The 15,998-nt window shown below is 41.1% G+C and overlaps 11 non-coding genes across 11 annotated transcripts; 8 read left to right on the forward strand and 3 right to left on the reverse strand.

The window, feature by feature from the left end:
- Positions 1-546: 546 nt before the first annotated feature.
- trnaw-cca (transfer RNA tryptophan (anticodon CCA)) lies at positions 547-618 on the forward strand. Its single transcript has one exon. It is a non-coding gene; the product is annotated as a tRNA-Trp (tRNA).
- A 2,114-nt stretch (positions 619-2,732) lies between these two features.
- Positions 2,733-2,804, forward strand: trnaw-cca (transfer RNA tryptophan (anticodon CCA)). The gene has a single exon. It is a non-coding gene; the product is annotated as a tRNA-Trp (tRNA).
- A 2,113-nt stretch (positions 2,805-4,917) lies between these two features.
- On the forward strand, positions 4,918-4,989 carry trnaw-cca (transfer RNA tryptophan (anticodon CCA)). The gene has a single exon. It is a non-coding gene; the product is annotated as a tRNA-Trp (tRNA).
- Positions 4,990-7,103: 2,114 nt separating this feature from the next.
- trnaw-cca (transfer RNA tryptophan (anticodon CCA)) lies at positions 7,104-7,175 on the forward strand. The gene has a single exon. It is a non-coding gene; the product is annotated as a tRNA-Trp (tRNA).
- A 653-nt stretch (positions 7,176-7,828) lies between these two features.
- Positions 7,829-7,901, reverse strand: trnar-ccu (transfer RNA arginine (anticodon CCU)). The gene has a single exon. It is a non-coding gene; the product is annotated as a tRNA-Arg (tRNA).
- Positions 7,902-9,287: 1,386 nt separating this feature from the next.
- trnaw-cca (transfer RNA tryptophan (anticodon CCA)) lies at positions 9,288-9,359 on the forward strand. The gene has a single exon. It is a non-coding gene; the product is annotated as a tRNA-Trp (tRNA).
- Positions 9,360-11,471: 2,112 nt separating this feature from the next.
- trnaw-cca (transfer RNA tryptophan (anticodon CCA)) lies at positions 11,472-11,543 on the forward strand. Its single transcript has one exon. It is a non-coding gene; the product is annotated as a tRNA-Trp (tRNA).
- A 653-nt stretch (positions 11,544-12,196) lies between these two features.
- Positions 12,197-12,269, reverse strand: trnar-ccu (transfer RNA arginine (anticodon CCU)). Its single transcript has one exon. It is a non-coding gene; the product is annotated as a tRNA-Arg (tRNA).
- Positions 12,270-13,655: 1,386 nt separating this feature from the next.
- trnaw-cca (transfer RNA tryptophan (anticodon CCA)) lies at positions 13,656-13,727 on the forward strand. Its single transcript has one exon. It is a non-coding gene; the product is annotated as a tRNA-Trp (tRNA).
- A 653-nt stretch (positions 13,728-14,380) lies between these two features.
- On the reverse strand, positions 14,381-14,453 carry trnar-ccu (transfer RNA arginine (anticodon CCU)). The gene has a single exon. It is a non-coding gene; the product is annotated as a tRNA-Arg (tRNA).
- A 1,386-nt stretch (positions 14,454-15,839) lies between these two features.
- trnaw-cca (transfer RNA tryptophan (anticodon CCA)) lies at positions 15,840-15,911 on the forward strand. The gene has a single exon. It is a non-coding gene; the product is annotated as a tRNA-Trp (tRNA).
- The last annotated feature ends 87 nt before the right edge of the window (positions 15,912-15,998 follow it).

Consider the following 15,998-nt stretch of genomic DNA (forward strand, 5'->3'; position numbering starts at 1 on the left):
ACTGTCAAAAAGCTCCATATGGTGTAAATTTTCTTGCTGTTCTGATATGGAGCAAACATGAACACCACTTCTCTATTTGAACCCACTTTCTTGGCTCTTTGTCATCTTTCATCTCGTAGTCTTACTTAAAGAAGGCTGACATTTCAACTATAGCTTTTCTGTTGTGACTTTTTCCTTTCTTGAAAAGGAGACTGTTTTCTTGATGCTGACTTGTACCTCTTGAAAAAAACGACACAGTTCCTAGTTGAAAAGTTACAGTTAGACAATAGTAGAGACGATGAAGAAAAGGCCAAGGAAAACCACTGACATGAACTACAGACGAAAAGACCTAGTCACATAACAGCGATCAAAGAAACTACAGTGAATAAGAAAAAGGCATTACAAGTTATGAAGTCAGTTGGATTCTGACCCTTAGAAAATAATTTTTGAAAAAAAACATAAACATGCCTGTTGTGTAGTGACCATGAGAAATTTGGCCAGCACTGAAGAAAGAGCCAAAAAGGGTCAAAATCTTGCCAGTAGAATGTGTTTACAGATATTGAAAAGGACTCTGTGGCGCAATGGTAGCGCATCTGACTCCAGATCAGAAGGTTGTGTGTTCAAATCACATCAGGGTCTTTGTTTAACACTTGTGCTATCTGATGCACTTTGATGTTGGGATTTGGGTCATCTAGACAGTGTGCTGAGCCTTTTTCTTCAATGATTAGTGATCTTCACTGGTTTCCATGGATTACAGGAAATCCCTTTCACCTTTATCCACCTTTGTCATGGTAGGGAAAACACGTCAATTTAAGGCCAAGGTCATAGGATAGCACAAGGGTGCATCTGTGCAGAGCGCAAGCTGCGACTCTTTGGATTGCTGACGTTGTAGCATGGCCTTAAGACAAAGTTAGGTGCTTGCCTATTAGTGACTCGGTCTATTGTGCACTGTTACAAACTTTAACCACACAACTTGAAAAAAAAAACAGTTGAGGAGATCCAAGTTTGTTCACTTGTAGATTGTATGTGGAACAGTTGGCTTCTGAGTAATGCACAGTGTTAAGTTGGGTTAGGCTGTTGACCAGGGATGTTTGCAGCTGAGTGTGGGAGAAAGCCAATAAATAGTTTGAGCAGCACTTTTGGATTAATTTGGAATCATTTTAATAAGGGAGAAGAGTTGGAGAATGCTGGAATTGACACACAAACAGGGTTGGTGAAGGAAGAAGCTCATGTGCAGAATTTCACTTAGAATCAATGACTTTCTTTATAATGAAGAGCTGCAACATTTGAAGCACCTCAGAGGGGACTTGAACCCCCAATCCCTGGCTTAGGAGGCCAGTGCCTTATCCATTAGAACACTGAGGCTTGCCAACTATGTTCACACATGAAAGAATTGGTGTCATTTAACTCCGACAAGCCACTGACAACAATGACTAAATTCTGCTTCATGGTCACTTTTAAAACCATTGGTACTTTGTGTTTTGAAAAAGCCGCGACCAATAAGTCACTATCAAATCCCAGTCCTTGACTGGTCAATGTTCCACTTTGTAAGATTTGACACTCATTCAATGGCCGTGCGTCTTGTGCGTGGAGCCCTAAAACGATTATAAAAAAACATGCTTCGCGATGCGTGTTGAAACAGTTTTCAACGACTTAGCCCAAAATGTGCATACAAGTGCGTTGGTACAGGCGTTTCATTGGAAGTGGTCGTGTTCCACTTCTAGGTCTTACAAACCTTGAAAGAGGGATGTACAGCATGCAGTTTTATCCACAACTAGCCCATAGGAGGTCTAACTCTACTTTTTGAACAAACTTTTCACAACGGCACCAAGGCATCCTTACAAATAAAGAGAAAACAATCAAGATACAAACGACATCCAGCCGCACGCACTAAAGGGAAGGGTATGTTGTATCTGCTGGACGCTGTCGACAAATACAGCTGAGGTCAAAAACTCTCACCATGCTACTACATACACACCAGGCATGGGATGAATGTGTGTTCCAGAGTCCGTTTGAATGTAGTAGGAGTCTCTACATGCCTTTAGGCTAATGTTCAAATGCATAAAAGTGAATCTGGACAATGGCCATGCTGTTAGTGTGGTATTGTTCACACAATCGCACACATCAGGGGTATGTTTTGATCCAATATTAGCTCATAGTTGGTAGCAACCAATAGTAGTCAATGGTTATCCAGCCAATGCCCTTGAACTGTCAAAAAGCTCCATATGGTGTAAATTTTCTTGCTGTTCTGATATGGAGCAAACATGAACACCACTTCTCTATTTGAACCCACTGTCTTGGCTCTTTGTCATCTTTCATCTCGTAGTCTTACTTAAAGAAGGCTGACATTTCAACTATAGCTTTTCTGTTGTGACTTTTTCCTTTCTTGAAAAGGAGACTGTTTTCTTGATGCTGACTTGTACCTCTTGAGAAAAACGACACAGTTCCTAGTTGAAAAGTTACAGTTAGACAATAGTAGAGACGATGAAGAAAAGGCCAAGAAAAACCACTGACATGAACTACAGACGAAAAGACCTAGTCACATAACAGCGATCAAAGAAACTACAGTGAATGAGAAAAAGGCATTACAAGTTATGAAGTCAGTGGGATTCTGACCCTTAGAAAATAATTTTTGAAAAAAAACATAAACATGCCTGTTGTGTAGTGACGTTCAGAAATTTGGCCAGCACTTAAGAAAGAGCAAAAAAGGGTCAAAATCTTGCCAGTAGAATGTGTTTACAGATATTGAAAATGACTCTGTGGCGCAATGGTAGCGCGTCTGACTCCAGATCAGAAGGTTGTGTGTTCAAATCACATCAGGGTCATTGTTTAACACTTCTGCTATCTGATGCACTTTGATGTTGGGATTTGGGTCATCTAGACAGTGTGCTGAGCCTTTTTCTTCAATGATTTGTGATCTTCACTGGTTTCCATGGATTACAGGAAATCCCTTTCACCTTTATCCACCTTTGTCATGGTAGGGAAAACACGTCAATTTAAGGCCAAGGTCATAGGATAGCACAAGGGTGCATCTGTGCAGAGCGCAAGCTGCGACTCTTTGGATTGCTGACGTTGTAGCATGGCCTTAAGACAAAGTTAGGTGCTTGCCTATTAGTGACTCGGTCTATTGTGCACTGTTACAAACTTTAACCACACAACTTGAAAAAAAAAAACAGTTGAGGAGATCCAAGTTTGTTCACTTGTAGATTGTATGTGGAACAGTTGGCTTCTGAGTAATGCACAGTGTTAAGTTGGGTTAGGCTGTTGACCAGGGATGTTTGCAGCTGAGTGTGGGAGAAAACCAATAAATAGTTTGAGCAGCACTTTTGTATTAATTTGGAATCATTTTAATAAGGGAGAAGAGTTGGAGAATGCTGGAATTGACACACAAACAGGGTTGGTGAAGGAAGAAGCTCATGTGCAGAATTTCACTTAGAATCAATGACTTTCTTTATAATGAAGAGCTGCAACATTTGAAGCACCTCAGAGGGGACTTGAACCCCCAATCCCTGGCTTAGGAGGCCAGTGCCTTATCCATTGGAACACTGAGGCTTGCAAACTATGTTCACACATGAAAGAATTGGTGTCATTTAACTCCGACAAGCCACTGACAACAATGACTAAATTCTGCTTCATGGTCACTTTTAAAACCATTGGTACTTTGTGTTTTGAAAAAGCCGCGACCAATAAGTCACTATCAAATCCCAGTCCTTGACTGGTCAATGTTTAACTTTGTAAGATTTGACGCTCATTCAATGGCCGTGCGTCTTGTGCGTGGAGCCCTAAAACGATTATAAAAAAACATGCCTCGCGATGCGTGTTGCAACAGTTTTCAACGGCTTAGCCCAAAATGTGCATACAAGTGCGTTGGTACAGGTGTTTCATTGGAAGTGGTCGTGTTCCACTTCTAGGTCTTACAGAACTTGAAAGAGGGATGTCCAACATGCAGTTTTATTCACAACTAGCCCATAGGAGGGCTAACTCTACTTTTTGAACAAACTTTTCACAACGGCACCAAGGCATCCTTACAAATAAAGAGAAAACAATCAAGATACAAACGACATCCAGCCGCACGCACTAAAGGGAAGGGTATGTTGTATCTGCTGGACGCTGTCGACAAATACAGCTGAGGTCAAAAACTCTCACCATGCTACTACATACACACCAGGCATGGGATGAATGTGTGTTCCAGAGCCTGTTTGAATGTAGTAGGAGTCTCTACATACCTTTAGGGTAATGTTCAAATGCATAAAAGTGAATCTGGACAATGGCCATGCTGTTAGTGTGGTATTGTTCACACAATCGCACACATCAGGGGTATTTTTTGATCCAATTTTAACTCATAGTTGGTAGCAACCAATAGTAGTCAATGGTTATCCAGCCAATGCCCTTGAACTGTCAAAAAGCTCCAGATGGTGTAAATTTTCTTGCTGTTCTGATATGGAGCAAACATGAACACCACTTCTCTATTTGAATCCACTGTCTTGGCTCTTTGTCATCTTTCATCTCGTAGTCTTACTTAAAGAAGGCTGACATTTCAACTATAGCTTTTCTGTTGTGACTTTTTCCTTTCTTGAAAAGGAGACTGTTTTCTTGATGCTGACTTGTACCTCTTGAGAAAAACGACACAGTTCCTAGTTGAAAAGTTACAGTTAGACAATAGTAGAGACGATGAAGAAAAGGCCAAGGAAAACCACTGACATGAACTACAGACGAAAAGACCCAGTCATATAACAGCGATCAAAGAAACTACAGTGAATGAGAAAAAGGCATTACAAGTTATGAAGTCAGTGGGATTCTGACCCTTAGAAAATAATTTGAAAAAAAACATAAACATGCCTGTTGTGTAGTGACGTTCAGAAATTTGGCCAGCACTTAAGAAAGAGCAAAAAAGGGTCAAAATCTTGCCAGTAGAATGTGTTTACAGATATTGAAAAGGACTCTGTGGCGCAATGGTAGCGCGTCTGACTCCAGATCAGAAGGTTGTGTGTTCAAATCACATCAGGGTTATTGTTTAACACTTGTGCTATCTGATGCACTTTGATGTTGGGATTTGGGTCATCTAGACAGTGTGCTGAGCCTTTTTCTTCAATGATTTGTGATCTTCACTGGTTTCCATGGATTACAGGAAATCCCTTTCACCTTTATCCACCTTTGTCATGGTAGGGAAAAAAAGTCAATTTAAGGCCAAGGTCATAGGATAGCACAAGGGTACATCTGTGCAGAGCGCAAGCTGCGACTCTTTGGATTGCTGACGTTGTAGCATGGCCTTAAGACAAAGTTAGGTGCTTGCCTAATATTGACTCGGTCTATTGTACACTGTTACAAACTTTAACCACACAACTTGAAAAAAAAAAACAGTTGAGGAGATCCAAGTTTGTTCACTTGTAGATTGTATGTGGAACAGTTGGCTTCTGAGTAATGCACAGTTGTAAGTTGGGTTAGGCTGTTGACCAGGGATGTTTTCTGCTGAGTGTGGGAGAAAGCCAATAAATAGTTTGAGCAGCACTTTTGGATTAATTTGGAATCATTTTAATAAGGGAGAGGAGTTGGAGAATGCTGGAATTGACACACAAACAGGGTTGGTGAAGGAAGAAGCTCATGTGCAGAATTTCACTTAGAATCAATGACTTTCTTTATAATGAAGAGCTGCAACATTTGAAGCACCTCAGAGGGGACTTGAACCCCCAATCCCTGGCTTAGGAGGCCAGTGCCTTATCCATAAGGCCACTGAGGCTTGACAACTATGTTCACACATGAAAGAGTTGGTGTCATTTAACTCCGACAGGCCACTGACAACAATGACTAAATTCTGCTTCATGGTCACTTTTAAAACCATTGGTACTTTGTGTTTTGAAAAAGCCGCGACCAATAAGTCACTATCAAATCCCAGTCCTTGACTGGTCAATGTTCCACTTTGTAAGATTTGACGCTCATTCAATGGCCGTGCGTCTTGTGCGTGGAGCCCTATAACGATTATAAAAAAACATGCTTCGCGATGCGTGTTGAAACAGTTTTCAACGACTTAGCCCAAAATGTGCATACAAGTGCGTTGGTACAGCCGTTTCATTGGAAGTGGTCGTGTTCCACTTCTAGGTCTTACAGAACTTGAAAGAGGGATGTACAGCATGCAGTTTTATCCACAACTAGCCCATAGGAGGGCTAACTCTACTTTTTGAACAAACTTTTCACAACGGCACCAAGGCATCCTTACAAATAAAGAGAAAACAATCAAGATACAAACGACATCCAGCCGCACGCTCTAAAGGGAAGGGTATGTTGTATCTGCTGGACGCTGTCGACAAATACAGCTGAGGTCAAAAACTCTCACCATGCTACTACATACACACCAGGCATGGGATGAATGTGTGTTCTAGAGTCCGTTTGAATGTAGTAGGAGTCTCTACATGCCTTTAGGCTAATGTTCAAATGCATAAAAGTGAATCTGGACAATGGCCATGCTGTTAGTGTGGTATTGTTCACACAATCGCACACATCAGGGGTATGTTTTGATCCAATATTAGCTCATAGTTGGTAGCAACCAATAGTAGTCAATGGTTATCCAGCCAATGCCCTTGAACTGTCAAAAAGCTCCAGATGGTGTAAATTTTCTTGCTGTTCTGATATGGAGCAAACATGAACACCACTTCTCTATTTGAACCCACTTTCTTGACTCTTTGTCATCTTTCATCTCGTAGTCTTACTTAAAGAAGGCTGACATTTCAACTATACCTTTTTTGTTGTGACTTTTTCCTTTCTTGAAAAGGAGACTGCTGTCTTGATGCTGACTTGTACCTCTTGAGAAAAAACGACACAGTTCCTAGTTGAAAAGTTACAGTTAGACAATAGTAGAGACGATGAAGAAAAGGCCAAGAAAAACCACTGACATGAACTACAGACGAAAAGACCTAGTCACATAACAGCGATCAAAGAAACTACAGTGAATGAGAAAAAGGCATTACAAGTTATGAAGTCAGTGGGATTCTGACCCTTAGAAAATATTTTGAAAAAAAACATAAACATGCCTGTTGTGTAGTGACTTTGAGAAATTTGGCCAGCACTGAAAGAGAGGAAAAAAAGGGTCAAAATCTTGCCAGTAGAATGTGTTTACAGATATTGAAAAGGACTCTGTGGCGCAATGGTAGCGCGTCTGACTCCAGATCAGAAGGTTGTGTGTTCAAATCACATCAGGGTCATTGTTTAACACTTGTGCTATCTGATGCACTTTGATGTTGGGATTTGGGTCATCTAGACAGTGTGCTGAGCCTTTTTCTTCAATGATTTGTGATCTTCACTGGTTTCCATGGATTACAGGAAATCCCTTTCACCTTTATCCACCTTTGTCATGGTAGGGAAAACACGTCAATTTAAGGCCAAGGTCATAGGATAGCACAAGGGTACATCTGTGCAGAGCGCAAGCTGCGACTCTTTGGATTGCTGACGTTGTAGCATGGCCTTAAGACAAAGTTAGGTGCTTGCCTAATATTGACTCGGTCTATTGTGCACTGTTACAAACTTTAACCACACAACTTGAAAAAAAAAACAGTTGAGGAGATCCAAGTTTGTTCACTTGTAGATTGTATGTGGAACAGTTGGCTTCTGAGTAATGCACAGTTGTAAGTTGGGTTAGGCTGTTGACCAGGGATGTTTTCTACTGAGTGTGGGAGAAAGCCAATAAATAGTTTGAGCAGCACTTTTGGATTAATTTGGAATCATTTTAATAAGGGAGAGGAGTTGGAGAATGCTGGAATTGACACACAAACAGGGTTGGTGAAGGAAGAAGCTCATGTGCAGAATTTCACTATGAATCAATGACTTTCTTTATAATGAAGAGCTGCAACATTTGAAGCACCTCAGAGGGGACTTGAACCCCCAATCCCTGGCTTAGGAGGCCAGTGCCTTATCCATTAGGCCACTGAGGCTTGACAACTATGTTCACACATGAAAGAGTTGGTGTCATTTAACTCCGACAGGCCACTGACAACAATGACTAAATTCTGCTTCATGGTCACTTTTAAAACCATTGGTACTTTGTGTTTTGAAAAAGCCTCGACCAATAAGTCACTATCAAATCCCAGTCCTTGACTGGTCAATGTTCCACTTTGTAAGATTTGACGCTCATTCAATGGCCGTGCGTCTTGTGCGTGGAGCCCTATAACGATTATAAAAAAACATGCTTCGCGATGCGTGTGTAAACAGTTTTCAACGACTTAGCCCAAAATGTGCATACAAGTGCGTTGGTACAGGCGTTTCATTGGAAGTGGTCGTGTTCCACTTCTAGGTCTTACAGAACTTGAAAGAGGGATGTACAGCATGCAGTTTTATCCACAACTAGCCCATAGGAGGGCTAACTCTACTTTTTGAACAAACTTTTCACAACGGCACCAAGGCATCCTTACAAATAAAGAGAAAACAATCAAGATACAAACGACATCCAGCCGCACGCACTAAAGGGAAGGGTATGTTGTATCTGCTGGACACTGTGGACAAATACAGCTGAGGTCAAAAACTCTCACCATGCTACTACATACACACCAGGCATGGGATGAATGTGTGTTCCAGAGTCCGTTTGAATGTAGTAGGAGTCTCTACATGCCTTTAGGCTAATGTTCAAATGCATAAAAGTGAATCTGGACAATGGCCATGCTGTTAGTGTGGTATTGTTCACACAATCGCACACATCAGGGGTATGTTTTGATCCAATATTAGCTCATAGTTGGTAGCAACCAATAGTAGTCAATGGTTATCCAGCCAATGCCCTTGAACTGTCAAAAAGCTCCAGATGGTGTAAATTTTCTTGCTGTTCTGATATGGAGCAAACATGAACACCACTTCTCTATTTGAACCCACTTTCTTGACTCTTTGTCATCTTTCATCTCGTAGTCTTACTTAAAGAAGGCTGACATTTCAACTATAGCTTTTCTGTTGTGACTTTTTCCTTTCTTGAAAAGGAGACTGTTTTCTTGATGCTGACTTGTACCTCTTGAGAAAAACGACACAGTTCCTAGTTGAAAAGTTACAGTTAGACAATAGTAGAGACGATGAAGAAAAGGCCAAGGAAAACCACTGACATGAACTACAGACGAAAAGACCCAGTCATATAACAGCGATCAAAGAAACTACAGTGAATGAGAAAAAGGCATTACAAGTTATGAAGTCAGTGGGATTCTGACCCTTAGAAAATATTTTGAAAAAAAACATAAACATGCCTGTTGTGTAGTGACTTTGAGAAATTTGGCCAGCACAGAAAGAGAGGAAAAAAAGGGTCAAAATCTTGCCAGTAGAATGTGTTTACAGATATTGAAAAGGACTCTGTGGCGCAATGGTAGTGCGTCTGACTCCAGATCAGAAGGTTGTGTGTTCAAATCACATCAGGGTCATTGTTTAACAGTTGTGCTATCTGATGCACTTTGATGTTGGGATTTGGGTCATCTAGACAGTGTGCTGAGCCTTTTTCTTCAATGATTTGTGATCTTCACTGGTTTCCATGGATTACAGGAAATCCCTTTCACTTTTATCCACCTTTGTCATGGTAGGGAAAACACGTCAATTTAAGGCCAAGGTCATAGGATAGCACAAGGGTACATCTGTGCAGAGCGCAAGCTGCGACTCTTTGGATTGCTGACGTTGTAGCATGGCCTTAAGACAAAGTTAGGTGCTTGCCTAATATTGACTCGGTCTATTGTGCACTGTTACAAACTTTAACCACACAACTTGAAAAAAAAAACAGTTGAGGAGATCCAAGTTTGTTCACTTGTAGATTGTATGTGGAACAGTTGGCTTCTGAGTAATGCACAGTTGTAAGTTGGGTTAGGCTGTTGACCAGGGATGTTTTCTGCTGAGTGTGGGAGAAAGCCAATAAATAGTTTGAGCAGCACTTTTGGATTAATTTGGAATCATTTTAATAAGGGAGAGGAGTTGGAGAATGCTGGAATTGACACACAAAAAGGGTTGGTGAAGGAAGAAGCTCATGTGCAGAATTTCACTTAGAATCAATGACTTTCTTTATAATGAAGAGCTGCAACATTTGAAGCACTTCAGAGGGGACTTGAACCCCCAATACCTGGCTTAGGAGGCCAGTGCCTTAGCCATTAGGCCACTGAGGCTTGACAACCATGTTCACACATGAAAGAGTTGGTGTCATTTAACTCCGACAAGCCACTGACAACAATGACTAAATTCTGCTTCATGGTCACTTTTAAAACCATTGGTACTTTGTGTTTTGAAAAAGCCGCGACCAATAAGTCACTATCAAATCCCAGTCCTTGACTGGTCAATGTTCCACTTTGTAAGATTTGACGCTCATTCAATGGCCGTGCGTCTTGTGCGTGGAGCCCTAAAACGATTATAAAAAAACATGCTTCGCGATGCGTGTTGAAACAGTTTTCAACGACTTAGCCCAAAATGTGCATACAAGTGCGTTGGTACAGGCGTTTCATTGGAAGTGGTCGTGTTCCACTTCTAGGTCTTACAGAACTTGAAAGAGGGATGTACAGCATGCAGTTTTATCCACAACTAGCCCATAGGAGGGCTAACTCTACTTTTTGAACAAACTTTTCACAACGGCACCAAGGCATCCTTACAAATAAAGAGAAAACAATCAAGATACAAACGACATCCAGCCGCACGCACTAAAGGGAAGGGTATGTTGTATCTGCTGGACGCTGTCGACAAATACAGCTGAGGTCAAAAACTCTCACCATGCTACTACATACACACCAGGCATGGGATGAATGTGTGTTCCAGAGTCCGTTTGAATGTAGTAGGAGTCTCTACATGCCTTTAGGCTAATGTTCAAATGCATAAAAGTGAATCTGGACAATGGCCATGCTGTTAGTGTGGTATTGTTCACACAATCGCACACATCAGGGGTATGTTTTGATCCAATATTAGCTCATAGTTGGTAGCAACCAATAGTAGTCAATGGTTATCCAGCCAATGCCCTTGAACTGTCAAAAAGCTCCAGATGGTGTAAATTTTCTTGCTGTTCTGATATGGAGCAAACATGAACACCACTTCTCTATTTGAACCCACTTTCTTGGCTCTTTGTCATCTTTCATCTCGTAGTCTTACTTAAAGAAGGCTGACATTTCAACTATAGCTTTTCTGTTGTGACTTTTTCCTTTCTTGAAAAGGAGACTGTTTTCTTGATGCTGACTTGTACCTCTTGAGAAAAACGACACAGTTCCTAGTTGAAAAGTTACAGTTAGACAATAGTAGAGACGATGAAGAAAAGGCCAAGAAAAACCACTGACATGAACTACAGACGAAAAGACCTAGTCACATAACAGGGATCAAAGAAACTACAGTGAATGAGAAAAAGGCATTACAAGTTATGAAGTCAGTGGGATTCTGACCCTTAGAAAATAATTTGAAAAAAAACCTAAACATGCCTGTTGTGTAGTGACCTTGAGAAATTTGGCCAGCACTGAAGAAAGAGCAAAAAAGGGTCAAAATCTTGCCAGTAGAATGTGTTTACAGATATTGAAAAGGACTCTGTGGCGCAATGGTAGCGTGTCTGACTCCAGATCAGAAGGTTGTGTGTTCAAATCACATCAGGGTTATTGTTTAACACTTGTGCTATCTGATGCACTTTGATGTTGGGATTTGGGTCATCTAGACAGTGTGCTGAGCCTTTTTCTTCAATGATTTGTGATCTTCACTGGTTTCCATGGATTACAGGAAATCCCTTTCACCTTTATCCACCTTTGTCATGGTAGGGAAAACACGTCAATTTAAGGCCAAGGTCATAGGATAGCACAAGGGTACATCTGTGCAGAGCGCAAGCTGCGACTCTTTGGATTGCTGACGTTGTAGCATGGCCATTAGACAAAGTTAGGTGCTTGCCTAATATTGACTCGGTCTATTGTGCACTGTTACAAACTTTAACCACACAACTTGAAAAAAAAAACAGTTGAGGAGATCCAAGTTTGTTCACTTGTAGATTGTATGTGGAACAGTTGGCTTCTGAGTAATGCACAGTTGTAAGTTGGGTTAGGCTGTTGACCAGGGATGTTTTCTGCTGAGTGTGGGAGAAAGCCAATAAATAGTTTGAGCAGCACTTTTGGATTAATTTGGAATCATTTTAATAAGGGAGAAGAGTTGGAGAATGCTGGAATTGACACACAAACAGGGTTGGTGAAGGAAGAAGCTCATGTGCAGAATTTCACTTAGAATCAATGACTTTCTTTATAATGAAGAGCTGCAACATTTGAAGCACCTCAGAGGGGACTTGAACCCCCAATCCCTGGCTTAGGAGGCCAGTGCCTTATCCATTAGGCCACTGAGGCTTGACAACTATGTTCACACATGAAAAAGTTGGTGTCATTTAACTCCGACAGGCCACTGACAACAATGACTAAATTCTGCTTCATGGTCACTTTTAAAACCATTGGTACTTTGTGTTTTGAAAAAGCCGCGACCAATAAGTCACTATCAAATCCCAGTCCTTGACTGGTCAATGTTCCACTTTGTAAGATTTGACGCTCATTCAATGGCCGTGCGTCTTGTGCGTGGAGCCCTAAAACGATTATAAAAAAACATGCTTCGCGATGCGTGTTGAAACAGTTTTCAACGACTTAGCCCAAAATGTGCATACAAGTGCGTTGGTACAGGCGTTTCATTGGAAGTGGTCGTGTTCCACTTCTAGGTCTTACAGAACTTGAAAGAGGGATGTACAGCATGCAGTTTTATCCACAACTAGCCCATAGGAGGGCTAACTCTACTTTTTGAACAAACTTTTCACAACGGCACCAAGGCATCCTTACAAATAAAGAGAAAACAATCAAGATACAAACGACATCCAGCCGCACGCACTAAAGGGAAGGGTATGTTGTATCTGCTGGACGCTGTCGACAAATACAGCTGAGGTCAAAAACTCTCACCATGCTACTACATACACACCAGGCATGGGATGAATGTGTGTTCCAGAGTCCGTTTGAATGTAGTAGGAGTCTCTACATGCCTTTAGGCTAATGTTCAAATGCATAAAAGTGAATCTGGACAATGGCCATGCTGTTAGTGTGGTATTGTTCACACAATCGCACACATCAGGGGTATGTTTTGATCCAATATTAGCTCATAGTTGGTAGCAACCAATAGTAGTCAATGGTTATCCAGCCAATGCCCTTGAACTGTCAAAAAGCTCCAGATGGTGTAAATTTTCTTGCTGTTCTGATATGGAGCAAACATGAACACCACTTCTCTATTTGAACCCACTTTCTTGACTCTTTGTCATCTTTCATCTCGTAGTCTTACTTAAAGAAGGCTGACATTTCAACTATAGCTTTTCTGTTGTGACTTTTTCCTTTCTTGAAAAGGAGACTGTTTTCTTGATGCTGACTTGTACCTCTTGAGAAAAACGACACAGTTCCTAGTTGAAAAGTTACAGTTAGACAATAGTAGAGACGATGAAGAAAAGGCCAAGGAAAACCACTGACATGAACTACAGACGAAAAGACCCAGTCATATAACAGCGATCAAAGAAACTACAGTGAATGAGAAAAAGGCATTACAAGTTATGAAGTCAGTGGGATTCTGACCCTTAGAAAATATTTTGAAAAAAAACATAAACATGCCTGTTGTGTAGTGACCTTGAGAAATTTGGCCAGCACTGAAGAAAGAGCAAAAAAGGGTCAAAATCTTGCCAGTAGAATGTGTTTACAGATATTGAAAAGGACTCTGTGGCGCAATGGTAGCGTGTCTGACTCCAGATCAGAAGGTTGTGTGTTCAAATCACATCAGGGTTATTGTTTAACACTTGTGCTATCTGATGCACTTTGATGTTGGGATTTGGGTCATCTAAACAGTGTGCTGAGCCTTTTTCTTCAATGATTTGTGATCTTCACTGGTTTCCATGGATTACAGGAAATCCCTTTCACCTTTATCCACCTTTGTCATGGTAGGGAAAAAAAGTCAATTTAAGGCCAAGGTCATAGGATAGCACAAGGGTACATCTGTGCAGAGCGCAAGCTGCGACTCTTTGGATTGCTGACGTTGTAGCATGGCCTTAAGACAAAGTTAGGTGCTTGCCTAATATTGACTCGGTCTATTGTACACTGTTACAAACTTTAACCACACAACTTGAAAAAAAAAACAGTTGAGGAGATCCAAGTTTGTTCACTTGTAGATTGTATGTGGAACAGTTGGCTTCTGAGTAATGCACAGTTGTAAGTTGGGTTAGGCTGTTGACCAGGGATGTTTTCTGCTGAGTGTGGGAGAAAGCCAATAAATAGTTTGAGCAGCACTTTTGTATTAATTTGGAATCATTTTAATAAGGGAGAGGAGTTGGAGAATGCTGGAATTGACACACAAACAGGATTGGTGAAGGAAGAAGCTCATGTGCAGAATTTCACTTAGAATCAATGACTTTCTTTATAATGAAGAGCTGCAACATTTGAAGCACCTCAGAGGGGACTTGAACCCCCAATCCCTGGCTTAGGAGGCCAGTGCCTTATCCATTAGGCCACTGAGGCTTGACAACTATGTTCACACATGAAAAAGTTGGTGTCATTTAACTCCGACAGGCCACTGACAACAATGACTAAATTCTGCTTCATGGTCACTTTTAAAACCATTGGTACTTTGTGTTTTGAAAAAGCCGCGACCAATAAGTCACTATCAAATCCCAGTCCTTGACTGGTCAATGTTCCACTTTGTAAGATTTGACGCTCATTCAATGGCCGTGCGTCTTGTGCGTGGAGCCCTAAAACGATTATAAAAAAACATGCTTCGCGATGCGTGTTGCAACAGTTTTCAACGACTTAGCCCAAAATGTGCATACAAGTGCGTTGGTACAGGCGTTTCATTGGAAGCGGTCGTGTTCCACTTCTAGGTCTTACAGAACTTGAAAGAGGGATGTACAGCATGCAGTTTTATCCACAACTAGCCCATAGGGGGGCTAACTCTACTTTTTGAACAAACTTTTCACAACGGCACCAAGGCATCCTTACAAATAAAGAGAAAACAATCAAGATACAAACGACATCCAGCCGCACGCACTAAAGGGAAGGGTATGTTGTATCTGCTGGACACTGTGGACAAATATAGCTGAGGTCAAAAACTCTCACCATGCTACTACATACACACCAGGCATGGGATGAATGTGTGTTCCAGAGTCCGTTTGAATGTAGTAGGAGTCTCTACATGCCTTTAGGCTAATGTTCAAATGCATAAAAGTGAATCTGGACAATGGCCATGCTGTTAGTGTGGTATTGTTCACACAATCGCACACATCAGGGGTATGTTTTGATCCAATATTAGCTCATAGTTGGTAGCAACCAATAGTAGTCAATGGTTATCCAGCCAATGCCCTTGAACTGTCAAAAAGCTCCAGATGGTGTAAATTTTCTTGCTGTTCTGATATGGAGCAAACATGAACACCACTTCTCTATTTGAACCCACTTTCTTGGCTCTTTGTCATCTTTCATCTCGTAGTCTTACTTAAAGAAGGCTGACATTTCAACTATAGCTTTTCTGTTGTGACTTTTTCCTTTCTTGAAAAGGAGACTGTTTTCTTGATGCTGACTTGTACCTCTTGAGAAAAACGACACAGTTCCTAGTTGAAAAGTTACAGTTAGACAATAGTAGAGACGATGAAGAAAAGGCCAAGAAAAACCACTGACATGAACTACAGACGAAAAGACCTAGTCACATAACAGAGATCAAAGAAACTACAGTGAATGAGAAAAAGGCATTACAAGTTATGAAGTCAGTGGGATTCTGACCCTTAGAAAATAATTTGAAAAAAAACATAAACATGCCTGTTGTGTAGTGACCTTGAGAAATTTGGCCAGCACTGAAGGAAGAGCAAAAAAGGGTCAAAATCTTGCCAGTAGAATGTGTTTACAGATATTGAAAAGGACTCTGTGGCGCAATGGTAGCGTGTCTGACTCCAGATCAGAAGGTTGTGTGTTCAAATCACATCAGGGTAATTGTTTAACACTTGTGCTATCTGATGCACTTTGATGTTGGGATTTGGGTCATCTAGACAGTGTGCTGAGCCTTTTTCTTCAATGATT

Source organism: Oryzias latipes, chromosome 23 (assembly GCF_053564925.1).
Source record: "Oryzias latipes strain Hd-rR chromosome 23, Olatipes_Hd-rR_3.1".
Lineage (NCBI taxonomy): Eukaryota > Metazoa > Chordata > Actinopteri > Beloniformes > Adrianichthyidae > Oryzias > Oryzias latipes.